Source organism: Nelumbo lutea, chromosome 2 (genome assembly GCF_056320005.1).
Source record: "Nelumbo lutea isolate HS-2025 chromosome 2, American lotus-T2T, whole genome shotgun sequence".
Classification (NCBI taxonomy): Eukaryota; Viridiplantae; Streptophyta; class Magnoliopsida; order Proteales; family Nelumbonaceae; genus Nelumbo; species Nelumbo lutea.
The window spans coordinates 113,363,642-113,382,623 of NC_142685.1; the positions used below are offsets into that span (position 1 = coordinate 113,363,642).

The window sequence follows — 18,982 nt, forward strand, 5'->3', positions numbered from 1 at the left end:
AGGTGGTGTTCGACAACATTGTTGGTTTTGTATTTGAAAACAACAACCATATTAGCAAAAACAATGTAATTTTGCTGTGTGGCAGTTGGTTTAAAACAAAACCAACCATATTGTCGAACACCCCCAAATTGAACTCCAAATTTATTAATGTGAATGGGGTTAAAATCATTTTCCCTTCTAAATATTGCAGTTACAATTTCAATCCTTTATGGCAAAAAACAAGGTATCTCAACCCTTTTTACACTTTAGACAAATACAACCTTAAGAGGAGAGTATATGAAAATAAATCACAATAACATCACATGTGTAAAGAAGAAGAAGAAGAAGAAAGTATAGGGGAAATACTCTCTCCATTCTCCACAAAGAAATGTAACTCTTCTTGAGAGTGGTGCCTCTATTAATGTGACCATCTCTTGAGGGTTGTGCCTCTTGACAACATTCCTCTAATGGAATGACAAAGAACAACTTTTCTTACAAAAAACAGTGAAATAAAGTCATCTATATACCCAAGAGCTTTATTCAATGGATTATGAGTGCAAAGAAAAGAAAAAATCTCGTAGAGACAGCAATGCAGTGTATTACTACGTGTGCTATGCTAGAAAAGCTCCATTAGTTTCAACTCTAATGGAATCCACCTAACACCCACCAAACTCTATTTTCAGGCATACAGTCCAATGTATGCCTTAAAAGTTCTCACAATCCCCATCTATATTCCATTTATATTTCGGTTTCCTATTCATGTTTATTAGCTTTTGGCCCTTGGAAGTAGGGGTGTCAATTGAACTGGATTTGGTCCAACCCGATCCAGTCCCATGTAAGTCCACTACAAATGAATCAAGTCCAATCCAACCCAATGAATGTTTTGGACCAATTTGAATCAGTCCAATTCAATGTCTACACCGTCCAATCTGTTCAAATTCATTTTGATTTAGATTGGTTTCAACCCAAATCCGGTCCATTGACACATATATTCTTATCTTATATCAATGGACTAGATATTGACTTAATCCAACTCAATCTAATATAAATTTGCTATGGACGGACCAGGTCCAATCCAATCTAATAAATATTTTGGACCGGATTGGTCCAATCCAATATGCCTTGTTGGTCCATCCAATCCATCCAAATTGATTTTAGATTGGATAGGGTCCAATCCATTGACACCCTTATCGTATCGTATCAATAATTCCCCGAAAATTCAAATAAGGGGTGTTTTGGAATTTGGCCACTTTAGGGGAATGTGGCCATAAATTTGGTATTGCACTTCCACTTTTCTTCTTCCCACTTTATTTTCTTCTCCCTTGGAGTTTAATCTCTCTTGAATCTCAACATCATTCCAAGTACACCATATCAAGCAACCGACTCTCTTTTTCTTTCTCACGAGAATCTCTTTTTTATTAATCTCTCTCTCACACTTTGCTGTCACAAAGAAGGAGAAATATACATATTCAATCTAATGCTTCAAAGTACTGATATACATTTATTTTTCTTAAAAATGAACTATACAACAGGTGTATCCCTCCCCCAAACCCCTAAAACCCTCAACCCAGATGAAGATGAGAAATCAGTTAGACACTTTATCAGTAGGCTAATTAGCACTTTAAAAGTATTGACACCCTGGATACACAAAAAATCACATATTCAAAGTTCTTAACAATCGATACTCTATTTTTTTTTTTCAGTTTGATTTTTTTTATTTTTTTAGTCTGATAAATTCTCAGTTACATATATTAGGATTGATATTAATGTTTAAGAAAAATCAAGGATGATACTAAACAAACCTCCCCCACCACATTTAATTTTGATAAAGACCACCTAATTGATTATCGCCTTTATAATATTGGTTGATTGGTTACAAATTTTTCAATATCATGTTTTCTTTATATGATACTAGCAGGGACCCATTCGATGTACGGGTTTTATTAAGCGAAAGTTAAACAATAGAAATACATAGAAGTATATAATTGTTTTATATTTTAACTTTTTAATAATCAATCTAATCAAATTCGACTCGAGTTGGTCGGTTTTTTAGTATTTTCGATCAACTTTGATCTAACAACTTTCCAACTCGACCGTAGGATAGAGAAAGACCCCATATCATAAATTGGCAGGGAAACAAATTCCTGAGGTTCTAGTTGTGGGGATTGGTATCATCCCAGTAGTGATATCGGAGAAGATCAAAGCTCCAAACCTAGGGGCGATGGCAGCAAATCAGGACACTGCCTCGCAAGTCTTCTTCAAGAAACTGAAGGAGAACAAATTCGTCGACATGAATTTCATGGACTCGCCAAAGTCCACAAGTGTTGGAATTGAGCCTCAAACAGAGGAGAAAAAGAGGCAATCCACCGCCGGAATTTTGGTGAAGAGGCAATTAAGCAAGAGACGGTGAAGAAGGAATACTACAAGGATTTAGTGATCAAAGAAGAGACCAATTGGGAATGTGATGTTGGTGGCCATTGCATTTGGAAATGGAGAATTAGTGGAATTGGTTCTCTTTGCTCCATAGGTGCGGCTGCTGCCACTATCTGCATGTTCATCTTCGGAAGCCATCAAAGACACAAACACCATCACCAGAAGCTTCAGTTTCAGATCTACACCGATGACAACAAGGTTTGGTTAATTAGTTATTTGAAATTGGATTGCTTAACGGACCAATATCTTGTGAAATCTAAAAAGCTAACCAATCCAAATTTTGGATGCAGAGTATCAAACAGGTGGTTAAGAGTGCGACTAGATTGAATCAAACACTTTCTGCGGAGAAAGGTGTTCCACTGGCTAGAGCTTAGACATCCTTTGGAGGTTATTATTGTTAGCTCTACACGAGATTATCCATCTAAGTTGTAATTGGATAATGATTATCTCTATCTCACCCTCACTGTAACCTCCATCTTTATCTCATGTAAACATCTTGGATATATACACCAATGAATACAATCACATAATCAGTACTTTGATCCCCAAATCATCTTAGTTCTATCTTGGTATCAGAGCTAAAAGCCCCGTGGCCTCATCCTCCTATTCAACCCAAACCTTCTCCCTCTCACCAGCTATTTCTCCCTTCGGAAATCTATCAAACCACATTTCAATAAAGCTCAATAAACACAACTTTCTATTGTGGAAAGCTCAATATGAGCCATTGCTTGATGGCTTTGGATTGATGGGATATCTCAATGGCCCGAATAGATGCCCTGAATGCACAATCACCATAGAAAAAGATGGCGTAAGGACTTCATCCACGAATCCAAACTTTGTTTTGTGGCAAATTCAAGAAAAGTTGCTATTAAACTGGTTACTAGCAACTCTGTCTAAGAGTGCTCTTGCTCAAGTAGTAGGATGCAAATCTTTTCATGAAGCCTGGAGCTGTCTCCACCGTATGTATGCTTCTACCTCAAGGGCTCACATCATGCAATTAAAAAATGATTTGCATCATATACAGAAGGGGTTGAAGCCAACGTCAGAATACCAGCAGAAAATCAAAGTGCTCACAAATTCTCTCTCTGCTGTTGGACAGACACTGTCCACTGATGATATCATTTAATACACCACTAGAGGACTAGGACTTGACTATGACTCCCTGGTAACGGCCATTACTACTCTATTGATCCCATCTCCCTTGAAGAACTCCATGGTTTACTCCTTCAATATGAGCAACGACTAGAATGACACCGCACTTCATCAGATTTCAACATGGATGCTAATGTTACCATACATCACCCCTCCAACAAACCTTCCTACAATAACAATTCTCCAAACAAGGGACATGGTGGTAGTCCATCCCAAGGTGGTCAAAATGGCGGTCATGAACGTGGTAACCATTCCTCTTCCCAGTCACAACCTAAGATCACTCGTCAGGTCTGCGACTGCTTAGGTCATTCTGCTCTCTCATTCTATCACCGATTTGATCTTACTTATCAAGCTTTGAATTCTTAGCCGCAATCCAAAGCTTTGATTGCTTCAAATACACAACATTCTTCTGACACTGACTGGTACCCCGACACCGGAGCCACAAACCATCTGATGTCAAACCTCAACAATCTTTCTCTTCATTCTAGATATTAAGGCAATGATAAGATCGTAGTAGGGGATGGTACAGGTTTGCATATACAACATATTGGAAGTTCACTCTTACATTCCAATTCTCATACTTTCAAATTGAATAGACTCTTACATGTGCCTAAGATTATACATAATTTACTCTCCGTTAAACAATTTTGTGAAGACAATGACGTTCCATTTGAGTTTGATGCTTCTGGATTTACCGTGAAGAACAAACAGCTGGGGACACCTCTTCTCACCGGACCAATTAAAGATGGTCTTTACCACTTATCTACTACACCTAATAAAGCTCAAAATAAGGAACCAATGGCCTTGATGGGAGTTCGAACGACTGAATATGGTTAGCATCAAAGACTAGGACATCCCCAAATGGACATCCACATGTCCATTTGGAGACACCTCTTATCACCGGACCAATTAAAAATGGTCTTTACCACTTATCTACTACACCTAATAAAGCTCAAAATAAGGGACCAATGGCCTTGATGGGAGTTCAAACGACTGCATATGGTTAGCATCAGAGACTAGGACATCCACATGTCCATTTGGTGCATGATATACTTCAGCGTCATCAACTATCTCTCACTACCAAATCCACATTTAGTTTTTGTTCTTCTTGTTCTAAAGGAAACATCATTGTCTTCCTTATGTTCCTTCTACTAGTGTCATTTCAAAACCATTTCAGTTAATTTATTCAGATTTGTGGGACCCTGCCCCTATTGTTTCTACTTGGTCACCATTATTATATTTCATTCGTAGATGCATATAGTAGATATACATAGATATACCCCTTATACCTGGAATCTGAGGCACTCCATACCTTCATTTTATTTCGCACAATGGTTGAAAAATAGTTCGACAGACCCTTAAAATGATTCAATCTAATGAAGGGGGTGAATTTCTTAAATTCAAATCCTACATCAAAACTTCAGGTATCATCCAACGTTTCAGTTGCCCTCACTCTCATGCCCAAAACGGTGTTGCGGTATGAAAACACAGACACATTGTTGACACTAGGCTGACCCTTCTTGCTCAAGCGAACTACCTCGTTCTCTCTGGTTGGAAGCCTATACCACCGCCGTCTTCTTGATCAATTGACTTCCATCACGGAATGCTGGCCATGCATCCCCTCTTGAGCTCTTATTTGGTAAGTCCCCAGACTACGGTTTATTGAGAGTTTTCGGTTATGACTGCTATCCAAATTTTAGGACTTACAACAAAGAGAAATTCAATTTTTGATCAGAATTATGCACCTTTGTTGGTTATACAGATGATCATAAGGGCTACCATTGTCTTCATGTTCCCACTAGCCGCATTTACACTTCTAGAGATGTGTTGTTTCATGAAAACTCCTTCTCCTATGCACGATTGGCATCCTCCCCAAAGACGAAACAGCAATCATTCCTGTCATTACTGGGCCCTCCTCCAGTAGTTCGTCATGCCTCGGCACCTCACAATGACACCAATGATGCTACTAACAGCCACTCCACTGATCTATCTTCGTTGGTTTCTCATCCATTTGGTGCCGATTCACCATCTCCATCTCATACAGAATCTGGTATTCCTTCTAGTCCATCATCTGCAACTCATGAGTTTACTGCAACATTCTCTCATCCACCTCTTCCATGTGAGTCCACTGCCACATCGTCCCATGCCATGCAGACCAAATCCAAATCTGGTATTTATCGCCAAAATCCAAAATATGCTATGTTTTCTCATACGATGGACGATGATGAACCTACATCACATACACAGGCAGCACGAGATCCCCGATGGCATGAAGCTTTGAATGCTGAATTTGATGCTCTTCTACAAAATAATACATGGTCTTTGGTTCCTCTTCCATCTAACAAACAAGCTATTGGTTGTCGTTGGGTTTACAAGATCAAATGCAGGCCTGATGGGTCTATTGAGTGCTTCAAGGCGCACCTCATTGCTAAAGGCTATCACCAATTGGAAGGCATTGATTTTGAAGACACCTTTAGTCCTGTTGTTAAACCAACCACTATGCGCTTAATCCTTGCCATGGTTGTTTCTCTCTCTTGGACCATTCGTCAATTGGATGTCAGTAATGCTTTCCTCCATGGTCTCCTTGATGAAGAAGTCTACATGGTCCAACCGCCAGGTTTTGCTCATCCTTCATATCCAAATCATGTTTGTAAGCTTCATCGCTCTCTCTATGATCTTTGCCAATCTCCAAGAGCCTAGTTTACAACATTGTGTGATTCTCTTCTTGCTCAAGGATTCACAGAATCGAAGGTTGATGCTTCGCTCTTCATATTTCACACATCATCAGATATTACTCTCATTCTAGTGTATGAGGACGACATCGTCATTACTGGCTCCAATGCTTCAATGATCCAGTCCATTATTAGTCACCTCTCCAATGAATTTTCTTTACATGATCTTTGCCCACTTCACTTCTTTCTTGGCATTCAATGTACATAGATATCTACTGATCTTCATCTTTCTCAATCTCAATATGCTTATGAGATTCTCAAGTGCACAAAGATGACCGAAGCCAAGCCATGTTCCACACCAATGGCCACCAGTACCAAGCTTGTTGCAGATCCTTCCTCACCCTTTGAAGATCCCTCTTTGTTTCGTAGCACTGTAGGTGCCCTTCAATATCTTACAGTGACACAACCTAATCCAGCCTACTCCATGAACGAAGTATCGCAGTTTATGTCTTAGCCATCTGTATCTCACTGGGTCGATGTTAAGTGCATCTTGTGCTATGTCAAACACACCCTTCATTTGGGTCTCACTATTACTAAGAGTTCATCATTTCAATTACATGGGTTTGGTGACTCAAATCGGGCTGGATGCCCTAACGATCGGCGCTCTCATTGTGGGTACTGCATCTACTATGGACCTAAATTGGTGTCTTGGGCATCCAAGAAGCAGCAACGGTTTCCTGCTCTCGTATAGAGGTAGAATACCGCTCTCTTGCTCACCTTGCTGCGGAACTCGCTTGGCTTCAGATGTTACTTCAAGAGCTGGATATGTCTCCCTCCTCTCCTCCTATCCTGTGGTGTGACAATATCGGAGCTACATACCTTGCCTCTAACCCCGTTCATCATGCCCGCAACAAACACATTGCCTTAGATTATCACTTTGTATGAGACAAGGTCCAACAAAAGCAATTTTAAGTGCATTTTTTGTCTACAGTAGATCAAACAGTAGATATTTTCACCAAACCTCTTCATGTTACTCAGTTCAGTTCTTTTGGTGACAAGCTCACTATGGCTCCCCCAATTTCGCTTGAGGGGGGGTGTTAGTTGTACACGAGATTATCCATCTGAGTTTTAATTGTATAATGATTACCTCGGTAATGAGAATCATTATTCCTCATTGTAACCTCGATCTTTATCTCATGTAAACATCATGTATATATACACCAATGAATACAATCAGATAATCAGTTCTTTGATCCCCAAATCATCTTAGTTCTATATACTATGATGGCCTTTAAGTTGAAGGAGACGAAATTGGTTGGCAATCAGCACCATTGATCCATAGCCTAGTATTTGCTTGCTATGTTAATTGAAGAAGATTCATATAAAATCTTCACACATCTATACATGGAAAGCGGTTGGTTTACTTTATAAATTCTGGCTATTATAACTTATGTTCCCAATGTGTAGTGGGATTCTCATGCTTTTTCAATCTGTGCAAGAGTTTGAATTTGGCCGCATTGGTTCTGATTAAACATAGGATAAATTTCTTAAACTACCCTCCTTATGGTTTAGTTAATTCACCAAGTGTACCTTACTATTTGAAAATTGACTAATGCTACCCCTATTGTTTATGATGATTGACTAATATTTCCTTTATTGTCAATGTTTGTTAACGGAAGGATTAAACAAGGGTTTAAAAACTGATCGAGAAATTGAACCATTCTAGCCACCGGTTTTCGAGTCAGTGGTTCGACCGTCCGGGTCAAACAATTCAAATAGTTCAAACATCTTACCCATTAGATTGGAATATTAGGGAATTAGTGATTGAAAGAGTTTAGAAGAAGAAGAAGAAGAAGAGGAGGAGGAGGAGGAGGAGGAGGAGGAGGAGGACTTGCAAGTTGCAGTGGCGACGACGATGACGACTTACAGTGGCAACAGTGGCAGTGGCGACGATGGTGGCAAACTGGCGATAAAAGTAGATCTGAGATTTCTCAGTCTCAGATCTCACTCTCTCTCACTATCTCACAAATCTCAAATCTCTCTCACCATCTCGTGCAAATATGTCTCTATCTCACACATCTTAGATCTCTCTCACTGGTCGTGCGAGAGAGAAGATCTGAGATTTTTTTGTCTCAGATTTGAGATTTCTCAGCTTTTAAAACCTTGTCGCAAATTGTTCTCCGGGTCGAACGGTTCAACGGTCAAACTATCTTGATCAACAGTTCATTGACTATTTCAACGGTTTTTTACCAAAGACCGGGTTTGGGGTAAAATGAAACTAGTCACTTGAATGGTTTCCGGTCTGACCGTCTGGGTCAACAATGGTTCGAAAAACATTGGGATTAAAAATACTATATTTCCATCATTCTTCTTTAAATTTTCAAAAATGTCACATCGGTGTGGTTCTAGCTGCATTAATCGTTGATTTTCCAAAGGACACCTGACCGATTCGATCTCCAAGTCATTTTCAAAAACCATGGAAAAAAGTGAAAAAAATTGGAATACATTTAAAAAATCTGGCCAACATTTTCCTATGTCACACTATAATGCTACAATCACAACTTGGCCTCCTAAGAAGATGAGAAACACAGACCAAAACCAATCCAAACATAAACCTGTGATATAACTTAGAAACAAAATACACCTCAGCCAGTTTTAGTGATAAGAAATTAAGAATACCTCCATATGTCCATTCTCATTTTCAATTATATTTGGCGTCACCATGCACAGAATGATTTTAATATCATAATTCCAAAACTAGAGTGAAATACAAAGCAAAGAGCACTTGAACATCAATCTGTAATACAACTAGCCATCACAGTGTACTATATATAATTATAACAAGCAATAATATCTAAAGATGAATTCCGTTCCTACTTGAACTTCAAGTATTAGTCCATGACTCCGTGGGTACAGTATTCAGAAACAGGAACCCAACAAACATTTTGAGATGCACAAGCAGGAAGCAAATATTATTCAAAAACAAATAAAACGACACCACTGATTACCGATTGACAGAAACTATTAACCAGAGAACAATCCAATTTCACTTGGATCGGTAAATATTATTCATATATCCACATGCTGACAAAGTAATTATGGTTGAAAACAATAAGTACAGGCTGGCTTTAGAACGTCAAACCAGAACCCCCAAACTTTTGATCAATGATCCGATCGAGCGGCTCCACTCTCAGGCGTAAGACAGTTCACCCAATCTCCGACCACGCCCCGCCGGAAGAACATCCTTTTTTTCCACTCCCGACTCCAGTTTCCCGTTCTTGTTCACATCTAAATTGCTCAAATGGTCAAAACTGCACAACCTTAATATTTCTTCCACTGCCCCTTCCTTGTGTTCTTCCTCTGGAGAGAATGAGTAACCCAGAAACTCAGCCAACCTTTTGAGGTGGGCAGTAGGTTGTTCCTTCATCTCTTCATACTTGAAGAAACACACCCTATCAGGCCGTTTCAAGCTTTCATTCCAATACCCCAAAATATGGTCCCAGAAAGGTCCACACTCGTAGACCCCCTTGCAGAAACTATCAAATGCCTCTTGCAGTGAAATGGGTTCTCGACCACTAAAGGATTTCAATTTGCCTGCGAAGTGCCAAAATGAAGTAAAGGTGTCTTTAGGATTCCTACAGAGATAAACAATTTTGCATTTGGAGTCCTTGACGGATTTCGGGAGCAATATATATGGGAGATGAGTAGAGAAGAGCCTTGGAGAGGTGAAGGTGTCAAGGTCAGGAACTTTGCCATGGACGTAGAGATCGAGCTCTAAAAAGGGTACAAGTTCATGTGGGTGGTGATGAGAGAAAGAGTAACGCTTACGGTTCACAGTGGCAAAGGTAATGGCTTTCAACCAAGTGGTCCCTGATTTGGGATTGGTAACAAGGAGTAAGTCGCTGTCCTGAGCTTTGAAATATCCTCGACATCTGAGCATTGCCTGTAGTACCCTAGCTGAGAACCAAAAGCCTTGGTACTGATACAAATGATCTAAGATCCAACCTTTTTCTCTTGGTTGGGAGGAGATTACGTGCTTAATCTCTCCCTTATTGATCAGTTCCTCTTCTTCCTGCAAATATTTAGGACAAGGAGGAGCTTGGATCGTCGACATAGAGCCTTGCCCAGATAAGATGAGAAGAGAAAATTGATCGACAAGCAAACTTGGGACCTCTCAACACTTCATACGAACATAGAGCCTTGCCAAGATAAGCAGCTTCCTTCAGGATGGAAATGTTCTTTACCAAAACAAAAAAAGCTATAGAGAACTAAATCCGATCTAAATAGACCCATTTGTTCCATTGTCAGTCTTCTGTGGAGTCCACAATAACGCACTTTGGCGTGAAGTGATGAAAACAGGATGTAGGAAGCGACAAAGATGTGATTTGGACCCTTTACCTCCCCAGATTTCTCATGCAAAATTGTCCATCTCTTTTATCTAACATAAGGTCGAACAAAAGTAAATGGGTTGCAACTTATGGGGTTTAGTAAAACGCAAATTATAAACTATAGGGTAGTAGTAAATTCGTTAAAGCATAGGGGTGATTTAGTAAATGCCCTTTTTATGAGCCAAAAATTCACATGTAACCAGTGCTTTTAAAACTAGACTGGACCAGACAGTTGGACCGGAAAAACCAGGAACCGGGGTCACTCGACCAGTTCTATTTCACCTCAAAACTGCTTTTTGGCAAAAAATTGTTGATTTTGTCAGCGAACCGCTAACCCAGGCGGTCAAACTGTCGAACTGTCAACCCAGACAATGGTCTGGTGGTTTGATCACTCAGGTTAGCGGTTTGTTGAATAAATCAACGGTTTTGGGGGTGAAATGGAACCAGTCCCAGTTATTCTTCAGTCCGATCTAATTTTGAAAACACTGATTTTTTTGTTAGAACGAGTTGTTCGTTCGAACTAGACGATCAGACCGATCAAGAAACTAGTCCCAAAACAATTCCCTATCCGGTTCAGTTTTAAAAACCTTGTATGCAACTATGAATAAGACTTTATTTTTTTGGTAGACAATGAAACAATAAGGCTACAATGTTAACCATTGAGATGAATATGATGGATCAACAAATGGGGGTATAAAGGGAGCAAATTCAGAGCGAGTCACATCATATTCAAATTAGAATCCAATTAAAGCAATTGTAATTCAAATTCAATTCAATATCCAATAAATCTATACTACTTTAAAAAGCATGAATGGCCTCAAGAATATTTCTGAAATTTTTTAGGATTAAATTTATCCCTTCTATACTTAAATTTATTAATAAAAATGTGGGTAAATAGTGTAATTGGTTATTGATATTAAATGAGTTGAAAAGAGGTAATTTTAAGATATTTAATGCATTTAATTTCCTCTCATTAAATCCAACATTTAACTTATTAACTTGCATTCGTGTTCATTAAATTATATATTTAAGCCATTTTTGTTTCTTCTCATCATTAAGTTTTATAAATCAAATCCATACTTTATAATTTAATAATATCAATAACATAAAAGTTTACACTTTTAAAACCTACCTAGAAAAAATAGTGTTTTCATCTATGTGGTCGTAACAAAATTAAACCATTTTGGGTCAAATGGGTCAATCCATGTTGCCACGATTAAATAATAAAATTCAAAAATGGAAAAAAAAATTAAAAAATTGGGAACATTCTTATAATACATATTAAACAACAATAAGTATGATAAATAAGAAATGCCTTTATTAATGTTGGAAATGGAGTGTAAAATAACCAATTAAAAATAAAAATACTTTCTTATTCTCTTTCATTAAAACCTATACTTAAAATATATTTTTCTCATCATTAAATTATTGTAATTAAATCAACATTATTAGTTTTAATAGTATAAAAATAAATATTTTGAAAAGTAATATGAAAACAAAACCATTTTCTTCCCTCCCGATGGTAAGCAAACAATTTGACCATTTGGGGTCAAATGGATTAATAAATAATGTCATAATTAAATAATAAGAAATAAAATAAATAAGTATGAAATGTAAGATGTATTTTTATTAATGATGAAAATGGAATGCCAAATTTAAAATCTACCTAGAAATGAAATGGTGCCATAGTCAAATAAAAAAAATTTAAAAATAGAAAATACAAAGAATCACAAAAAAAAAAGATAGAGAACAATTTAGGCACATATCTAATGTTATATATTTATAAAAAATAAAATATTGGGTACATCTCTAATGTTATGCATTCATTATATTGAACAAAAATAAGCTTTATACATAAGAAATAATTTTATCAATGATGAAAACGTAATACAAAATTTAGTGTCAACCTAGAAATCAAACTATTTTTCTTTTTAGGTGGTGGGTTAGTGGTCTAGGTCAAATGATATCATAGACAAACAAAAATTAAGTGTGATAAGTAAAAATTATTTTATATAATGTAAATGAAACATATAATTTAAAGGGAAAATTATAGTCAAAACCGGTTTTACATTTAAAATTAGGTTGCAAGTTGGTCTAGAAACCAGGAAAACTTTGACAACCAGCTCTACATTTCAAATTATAAAATCCCCCGCAATGTTATCAAAGGCTTATGTGGCATGGGACTATTAATCCATGTTAGACACAACAAAAAGCCTATACTGAAAATAGGTTTTCAGTTTCTCTTCCACTCCCTCTATCTCTTAATCTCCCACCCTTCTCTCTCACTCTCATAGTCATCTCTCGATCTCCCACTCCCTCTATCTCTCCTATTCTCTCAGCTTCGGTTTGTAACCAAATCAAAACCTCTCTCTCTCTCTCTCTCTCTTTCTCTCTCTCTCTCTCTCTCTCTCTCTCTCTCTCTCTTCACCCTTAATCAGACCGTATAAAAGAACTAAAGGGACCAACCACTTGTATAATCAAGTTGGTGTATATTTCATACCCAATAGTTTCTTGTGAATTTTTATCAAATTGGTGTAATGATTTTTGAACCATACCAAATTGGTCCCATGTTCTTTTATATGATCTTATTAATACCAAATAAGCATGTAAGTAAAATAAAGAAAAGAATGAGAGAGGGAGCGGGAGAGAAAGAGAATGAGAGAGATTAAGGGAGAACGATAGGTAGAGAGAGAGAGAGAGAGAGAATAAGAGAAATTCATAGAAAGAACGTAAATATAGAAATAAAAAATATATATATATATTTATTTTCAAATCACACAGTCATTGGCGAGTAGACTCATAGCAATTGTATCCTTTGTGTGAGAGACTATTTCCTAGAAAAGGGTCAAATTTGTTCCTTGTGCAAGGCCACGATCATGGATAAGAAATGGGGTGTTATTCAATGTGAATGAGTTTCAAAAATAAATCAAAACCATCTTGCTTTGAAAACAAATCGTTCTTGAAACAAAAACATAGAAAGCATGTTCTTGGTATATGTGCGTGTGCTTTTTTCTTCTTTTTTTTTTTTTGCCTTTGAAGTAAAAAAAAAAAATCTTGAACTTCTGATCTAAAGTGCATGTTTTCATTTGGTGATTCATGAATGATATAATATTATTATGCATTTATGCTCTTTTCCTTGGTAAAATGTCTGATGGAGAATGGATCCCCCTTTTCTATTATCAGGTAGATAAAGAATAAGGAAAACTCCACCTTAGTACCCTTTTAAATGTGTCACTACAGTACCTAAACTTTCAAAAAGCATCAAGTTGGTCCGTGTCGTTAACCGACCGTCGGATATCTATTGAAAATGTCAAAACTACCCTTCAAAAGAAGACTTTTTTCATTATCTTCTACCTTTAGATCCGAAACATATTCTTGTTTAGTTATTTCTTTGCTTTCAGTTATTATTTCCCTTTATCATATTTCATGTTTTTTCTCTCTTTTTCTTTGAAGATAACTAATTTAGTCTCAAGGTAGAAGACAATGAATAATGTCTTATTTTGAAGGGTAATTTTGACATTTTCAACAAATAACTGACAGTCAATTAACGGCAGGGACAAATTTGACACATTTTAAAAGTTTAGGTACCACAGAGACACATTTGAAAGTTTGGTTACTAACTTGACACTACCCCCAAAGTTCAGGATACTAAAGTGAAATTTTCCCTAAGGCTCCATTTGTTTGCGATACAAATGCTGAATCGGGGTATTTATGTACCCTGGTTCACATTTACGAGCGTTTGTTTGATGTGTAAAAAAGTAATGACTATCAGATCAAAAATGTATTTTCTGTTCTAACACTTGTACTCTAAGAAGAGAGCATTGTTGTACCTATCTTTTGGACACAATTTTGTGTTCTTTTGATAATTAACTTTTTTACCAAAGTTAAGGTATTGGAGAATAAGATAGTTGGAGCATTTAATGATGGGTCCACACTTTGCACCGATTTCAAACAAACAAGATCAATGCAAAAATGATTTAAAATGTGAATCGTGTTTGCATTCATGAACCGAAAATTGGGTAAATATGTAGTGTACATATTTGCATTTATATTGCAACCTAACGCAACCTAAAGACCAATACAAAGGGTCTGTTTTGGAGGCATTGACTAAACTGCTTTTTTGGATGAGTTAAAACCCATTTGGGGGGCTTTGCATTAGAGGTTAGTTGTGGTGGGGTTTAGCACCCGTGTTCTAGAAAAACTTCCTATTTAATCACACTAGTGAATGACCCCGTACTAAGCATGGGGAATCAAAAATGTTAAATTTGCATTATGAAATTAATACTGTTAAATTTATACTTATTAATATTTTAAATAATTGTTAAAATTATAAAAAATAGCTTTTCAATAATTATTAGAATATCAATAATTTTCTTTTGTTATGATAGGTAGAGGATTAATGATTAAGGGGATGTTTGGAACCGTGGCTGTTTTTCAAAAAAACGGTGCCACGTCGGATCCACAAAGGCGGTTCAACAAACGCCCATGTATCTCATTGTTTGGTTCAATCGATTATTAAAAAATCAGGTATGCCTCGAAATTCGGGACCCCACTGATGCATGAAATGCCCATGTATCTCAACATAGGCATTTCATGCATCGGTGAACCGTTTCCCCCAACAGTTGACTGATGTGTATCCTATGTGGTGCTTACCTGTCATCATATACATGAAAAACGGTGATGAAAATCACCTTACCAAACAGCATAGTGTTGCTCACTACCTACGTGGCAGAAGCATTTTTTTGTGAAAAATGGGTCTTGGAACTTAATCCCAAAAAGCGCCCATGCTTCCAAACACCATGTAAGTGAGAATGATAGAATGTAGGCAGAAGTGGTTGTGGATAACCATTTCTGCATTTTCTGCATTTTTTTAGGAATGGATTGAAAATGGTGGTAGTGAGTTGTGGGCTTTAACAACTTCTCAGAAAATGCCCCGTGTCTAATTTTCTAGAAAAATGATAAGGCCATGTGCCTGAATGGTGGGAAGTTATAGCCTGATAGTGGATTGTAGGTTTTATTAAGAATTTCTTAGAAATTTTCACATGTCTAACTTCTAGACAATGAAAGGCCGCTTGTCTGAATGATAGTAGTGGGTGTAGACTTTAACATCAAATTCTCAGAATTTGTCTAAATTTGAAAAAACCCTCTTAAATAGTCAATCTTAACCTGGCTTTTCCACTCCGAAGCTGTTGCTGGTTGTGGTTTGATCATGACCCTGATATTAAAAGTAGATGGTTAGATGCACCGTGTCTATTGTTGGGGATTTGAGCTGTGGAAATCATTATTATAGCCTAGCCCTATGTTGAAGGTGTATCAATATCAAATGCAGCAAGGCTGGATTGAAAAATTACCCATGAATTTGTGGTTGAGGACAATGGAGGGCCTAATTAGTAGTTAGGAATACAACAAATTTGTATAGTGAGCGTTTTAGATGTACCGTGAGAAGCATTATTGAATTGAAAGTGACTGTAAACAGTGCTCCATAGTGGTTATCTGAGTTCCTGGCTACTGATTTACAGAATAAGAAAAAAGAAAAACAATAAACAAAACAGAAGCATTATTGGTTGTAGCACCAAGCAGCTACTAGGGTTGCATCTTGTTGATTGTGTTTGGAATTTATTAAATTTTTAATGGGCATGAATCTTAACCTGAGTTTGATATAATTGAAATCAATGTTTTCAATTCACTGTTGATTTAGCCGGTTGAACTGTTTGAATCATCATCCGGTCAAAATTTGGCGTTCGGTTTTAGTAAAGCCCAGAAAATAGTTAAAATTTATTGACTTAATCAAAAAACGTTCAATCCAGCCAGTTGGACCATTGATCCATGTGAATCGATGATCAGATCACGGATTGTACGCTAAATGTGAATGTAAACTTTACAAGACCATAACTTTGCATTCCAATGTCCGATTGAAGTTATTTTTTCTATTTTCAATAACTTTTCAAGATCTATGTGTCTAAATGGCACCTTGCCCCACTATTTTATAAATATAAAATTAAAATCATAAATTAAATAAAAAAATAATATATAAATACATATTTATAAATTTACATATTGCTGACCTGATACGGGTCTGACCCATGGACACAATTACCGCAATAGGACCCATATTTTTTTTTTTTTCGTGTGTTCACGTGAGGGTCAAATATTACCCAGGCCTGGGTTTTGGCCTTTAGGGAAATTGATCAACTATATACCCTCATTATTTGCAAAAATCGGTGATTTTTGTTTGATATTATTTGTGCTATTTAAGACGAATTTAGCTTATTTTTGAAAATTCGGCTTAAGTCTATTTAAGTATTTAGAACTGATTCTCAAGGCTGATATATTTTGTACTGGAGTTATCATTTAAAAATTAATTTTTAGCCTATATTCTTGAAAAAACAAAATCGCCTAATTAAAGTATTAAACAGAAATTTCAGTACAAATTCCTTTAAATAATGACGTAGCTTTACGTGGCATCAACACATGATATATATATATATGGCAAAGAGTGTAAGATCAAGTGGTCACTGGTTCGAACCCGGTTGGGCCCTTAAAGATAATATTTCCTGTTTTATGAATTACCAAAAAAAATCTAAGGATACATTTGGTTCACAGTTTGATTCAAACAGAAATGATTTATTCCCACAATCAGATAGGAACAAAAATGAGAATAAAATCAACAGAAATGGATTTTCATTCTATCAGGAATGAAAATTAGACTTTAATTCGATCCAACCAAACAGTTGAAATCAAAATAACCCATTCCAATTCCAGCCCCTATTCCTGGATTAAGATATTCTTTTCTTTCAAATTAAGGCTGTATTTAGAATCAGTGTAAATCAAGAACAGTATACCCTTTTACACAAAGTTTATCAAAACCTATCAATTGTAAAGTTTATCAACTATCGATTTTATCAACATAAAACTTTATACTCTTCTACACAAAGTTAATACGTTTTAGACTGATTCCTGACGTTTTACAATGATTCGAAACGCAGCCCAAGTCCATTATTTGCTCCAACACGGCCCAACACTGGGTCGACAGAACGACCACCGTTACGCGGGTTTGATACCGCGGCTCCATGTTGGGAAGGACGCTAAGAGACCGTATCAGCTGCTGGATCATAACCGGAGCCGGAGGGACGCCGGACGCCTCCTCGAAAGAAGCAGCACTGCACTCACACCCACTCTGTAAGGTTTTCAGTATTCTCACTCCTTTGTCCGAAGAAATCGAAGGAGTAGAAGAAAATAAAAACAAAATCTAACTCATTATTATACACCGTAGAAAACCCTAATTCAGTTGAACCGATTAATTTCTACTTCTTCCTCAGATCGTCATTCTAAGCTGAAAGTTTCAGTTTCAGAGACAAAATTCATGTATGAATCGTCCATTTGCGTTTGATTAATGTCTCAATGCTTTGTCAAAGTGTTGAAACGGCAGCGGGAAGATAAAAGCGATAATGAGCAAGGATAGCTTATTATTGAGCTTTTTTCTATTGGTGGTCATTCTCAACTATCTATACCAAGTCCACCGGTATCAGTGAGTTATTAGGCTTCATTCAGGCAATTTCTGCAACTGATAATCCACGGAAGGACTCAATTTAAGTGAAATCACCACTTTCGGTCCAAATATCAACTTAGCAAAAACAAACAGGTATTTTTTTTTATCTCAACCGAACGAACTTTTCAACGACTCCGAGCTGAGATATATTTCCGATAGTAATCTGAAAACAAAAGAAAACTAATAAAACCGAAAGCAGATATCCGAAGCCAATCTAAGAAAGGAACTGGGAAAGAAATAGCTCCTTTCCCTCAAACGGTTCGGGATGGAGGTGTGCCGCCCGAAGTCGAACCACACACGTCTCTTACTGTGCGCCTCTGTCTGGACCGAATGCGGCGTATTGATTTCCACTTCCAGTTATTCGAGAGGCAATCGATCCTTCATTTTTTTGGTTGATTAAATCAATCAAAAACAAAAGAAAATTAAGAAGGAAAAGGAAGGAACCCTAACTTTGAAAACTTCGAAAGAAACGATGGAGATGTCCAAGGCTGCTTGGAGGACAGTCGATTTGAAGAATCATCGAGAAGTCCCCTCAAAAGGCCTGAGAAGATCGACCCAGTCCAGAAGACAGGAACGATCACTTTCTCTCTGCCTCCTAACTAAGCCAACATGTTACAGACTCAAGGACAAGCCTCGAAACCCACATCCGGCTACTCAAAGAGGCATTTCGCCGATCACCACTAGCGATTTCCAGTTGATTAGAAAAAAGAGAAAAAGAATAAACAGATTGAGAAAAGAGAATGACAGAGTTGATGGATTTCCATTGGATACCAATTTGGGAGGCCACTACGCAATTAGGGTTTTGTTCT

At 37.1% G+C, this 18,982-nt stretch overlaps 1 long non-coding RNA gene, 1 other non-coding gene and 1 pseudogene across 2 annotated transcripts; all 3 read right to left on the minus strand.

Annotated features, from left to right (window-relative positions):
- Positions 1–9,021: 9,021 nt before the first annotated feature.
- Positions 9,022–10,494, minus strand: LOC148872917 (cytosolic sulfotransferase 12 pseudogene; annotated as a pseudogene).
- Positions 10,495–17,267: 6,773 nt separating this feature from the next.
- Positions 17,268–18,982, minus strand: LOC148872918 (uncharacterized). The gene is made up of 2 exons (XR_016106812.1): positions 18,624–18,982; positions 17,268–17,784 (listed from the first exon to the last, which is right to left on the minus strand). It is a non-coding gene; the product is annotated as an uncharacterized LOC148872918 (long non-coding RNA).
- On the minus strand, positions 18,650–18,783 carry LOC148872919 (small nucleolar RNA U19). The gene has a single exon (XR_016108545.1). It is a non-coding gene; the product is annotated as a small nucleolar RNA U19 (small nucleolar RNA).